Consider the following 3,995-nt stretch of genomic DNA (forward strand, 5'->3'; position numbering starts at 1 on the left):
AGCTGGTGCATTGGGGGCATTTGTAGATGAGGGCTCTGAACCCGGAGTGTCATCTTTCGAACTCTCAGAAGTGCTCTCTGAAGTGGAGGGCTTATTTCGGAGCTGATATCTCCCTTGAAGCTGTTGTGGCTGTGATTGAACATCAGGTTGCTCTTCCACAGAGTTTCCTACTGATGCTTCCCTAGACGAGACATATGAACTTGATCAAGCGGACTTAGATCTACCTCTCCCGGTTGTCGCCTTCTTGGATATAACTCTTTGCACTACGAGTGGTAAGGTGTTCTTGCCTCGACCTCGGGAGGGTTCATCCCTCCCTTTTGATGTATCACCATGTCTAAGAGACCTAACCATTTTCTCCAATAGACAGCAACAGGAGTCAGTTATAGTTCAAGTGCACAATAGCAAAGAGTTTCAGAACAAAACTTTATGTAGGGTAAGGAAGTGCGGTCCGTACATTTTTTAGTGTGGTCGCAGATGGGTTGTGCGGACCGCATAATTTAAAAGTGCGGCCGCAATGATGAGTCTATGGTCCACACAATTTTGAGTGCGACCACACATCTAAAGTGTGGTTCACATAATTTTGAGTGCGGCCGCACAATGAGTACCTCAAAAGTGGCAACTCTCTAACAACAGAGAAAGCCCTTATCTGCGACCGCACACACTTTTCTGTGGCCGCGGTTGAATTTCTGTGGACAATACAATTTTAAGTGCGGTCCACACAATCATGCTACACAAATTTCCATATCCTACAGATCTGCAGACTGCACAATTCCTTGTGCAGCCGCACAATTCAAATTAAATCGGGCATTGTTCTAGGGTTTAAATTTTTGCACACAATTTTGACATGGTAATAGAAATTAAGCAATATCAACCAAGTACCCATCCCCTATATAGCAAATAAGAGTTTACTCAATACAAATTACAGCCCACATGATTATGAATTTAACAGTTGGTCTAAAATAACTAAACAAATTATGAACTAAATTAAGAAAATTGAAAAATTCTAAAGATGATTTGAACATACTAGTGATGAAGTGGTGTTAATGAGTGATCAAAAATGATGAATTAAGAGTCAAGTGAGTGATTCAGTTGAGTACAATATTTGTGCCTTTCTCTTAATTCGCAGAGAGTGTAAAGTTCTAACAGTAGAGTGAAGGTACTATTTATACTTAACAGGTTGGCCCAAGAGTTCAAGAGACAAGTGCGGCCGCAGAATTCCTTCTATGGTCCGCAATTTGTTACCTATTTGTAGATTATCGTTTGATGATCTGCGATCCGCAGAATTCCTTGTGCGACCCAATATTCTGGTGTGGGCCGCACATTTCTTTGTGTTGCCGCACTTTGGCAATTTCTCTGACAAGTAAACATCAGAGAGTGTGCACTTTTTGATTTCTAGTTGTGCGGCCGCATATCCTCTTCTGCTGTGGCATTCCAAATTGTGCGGTCCGCACTGTTTCCATACTTAGCCAATTTTTTTAGCACAGTCCCTGAAAAGCACACTCATTCGTGCAACACACTTCAAAAACAGTTAGAACAAAACAAGACCTAACTAAAAAAGAAGAAAAAGAAAAAGAAAATGAAAAAGAAACATGGGTTCCTCCCAAGAAGATCCTGATTTAACGTTGCTGCACGACGCAAATTTCCATCACTTGAAATGAATTACGCCATGAAGTGTCCATCACAAACGTTTCCCAGATAGTGCTTCACCCGGTGACCATTGACTCTAAATACTTCATCATTTTTATTCTTCAAGTCCAATGCACCAAAGGGTGCCACACCCACAACCTCAAATGGGCAACTCCATTTAGATGTTAACTTTCCCGGAAACATCCATAATCGAGAATTGAACAACAACACAAGATCACCTTCATTAAACTCCTTGTTCCGCATGTACTTGTCATGGAGTTACTTCTTCTTCCCCTTGTATAAGAACGTACTTGTGTATGCATGGTACCAGAACTCATCTAACCCATTGAATTGTGCCAACATTAAGTTTACAGCGACATCTCACTCAAGATTCAACTTCTTTAAAGCCTACATGGCTTTGTGCTCAAGTTCAACCGAAAGATGATAAGTTTTTACGAACACCAATCGGTATGGAGACATTCCGATCAGTGTTTTGTAAGTCGTCCTATAAGCCCATAAAGCATCATCAAGTTTCTTGGACTAATCCATCCGATTAGCATTTACTTTTTTGGACAAAATACTCTTTATCCCCCGGTTGGAAACTTCCACTTGGACGCTTGCTTGTGGATGACAGGGAGTCGTGACTTTATGAGTGACACCATACTTGGTGACTAAGGTGTCGAAAGCTTTGTTGCAAAAATGTGATCCCCTATCACTTATAATAGCCCTTGGAGTATCAATCTTGTAAAAATGGTCTTCTTCAAAAACGTCACCGCACTTCTCGTTTCATTATTGGGCAAAGCAACCGCGACTAAGATGTAGGTATTTCCACAAGAACTCACAAAAGGGCCCATGAAGTCAATACCCCACACATCGAAAATACCAATATCCAAAAAGGTGGTGAGGGGCATTTCATTTTTCTTTGAGATTCCACCGACCCTTTGACATTCATCACAACACTTGACGAGATCACTTGCATCCTTGTAAAGAGAGGGTCAATAGAAACCGCAACTTAACACTCTGACTGTCGTTCTTGCCCCACCATGGTGACCACCATATGGTGAAGAATGACAAGCCCCAAGAATTTCAAATTGTTCCTCCTCTGATACACCTCTTCTAATCACTCCATCCGTACAAATTCGGAAAAGGTACGGCTCATGCCAATAATAGTTTTGACAATTCCGTTTGATCTTTTTCCTTTGGTTTCAAGAGAACTCAACTGGAATGATACCACTCACACGATAATTTGCTAGATCCGCAAACCAAGGGACCTCTTTCATAAAAATAGCCAAGAGTTTCTCATCGGGGAAGGAGTCATTGATTTCAAGGCCATCATGCAGCCTCCCCTCCTCCTCCAAACGATACAAGTGGTCCGCCACTTGGTTTTCACTTCCTTTTCGATCTTGGATGTCTATATCAAACTATTGCAACAAAAACACACATCTCATCAACCGGGATTTGGAATCTTTCTTGCTCATAAGATAGCAAAGTGCTGCATGATCCATGTGGACAATGACTTTTGCACCATCAAGTACGGACGGAACTTCTCCATAACAAAGACAATGACAAAGAGCACTTTCTTCGTAACGATGTAGTTGACTTGGGCACTATTCATGATCTTTCTAGCATAGTAGACTAGATGAAAAATCTTTTTGATGTGTTGTCCCAAAACAGCCCCTACCGCTACATCACTTGCACCACACATGAGCTCAAAAGGAACACTCCAATTTGGAGCGGTGATTATGGGAGTAGTAGTCAAATTGAACTTAAGCAATTCAAAGGCTCTCATGCAATCATCATTGAAGTGGAACTCAACATCTTTCTCCAAAAGCTTGCACAACGGGTTCACCACTTTAGAGAAGTCCTTGATAAACCGCTGGTAAAATCTCACGTGGCCTAGGAAAATCCGCAAACCTTTCACCGAAGTTGGAGGTGGAAGTTTAGAAATCACCTTAATCTTTACTTTTCTACTTCAACGCCATTCTTTGAGATCTTGTGGTCAAGGATAATGCATTCCTCGACCCACACCAAGTTTGTTGAGTAAATGAGCTCCAAGTTTATTTCTTCACATCTTGCCAACACTTTGTCTAAGTGTCACGACCCATACCGATGGGCCGTAATGGGCACCCAGTACCTTACTCAACCGAGTACCTACATAACTTATCTTTCGTATCATACTATTATAGGTAAATGAGCCAGAGGGGCTATCGTGAGATAAGCAGAATAAATCATGGGGAAATACTCTACATTGGATAACACAACATGTAATCCAAACTTATACATATGACATACAGGCCAATAAGGCCGATATGATCCTTTATATACTCAAAACATAGGCCGACAAGGCCATACAAGAATCCATATACATG

This window comes from Nicotiana sylvestris, chromosome 9, assembly GCF_000393655.2.
Source record: "Nicotiana sylvestris chromosome 9, ASM39365v2, whole genome shotgun sequence".
NCBI classification, from domain to species: domain Eukaryota; kingdom Viridiplantae; phylum Streptophyta; class Magnoliopsida; order Solanales; family Solanaceae; genus Nicotiana; species Nicotiana sylvestris.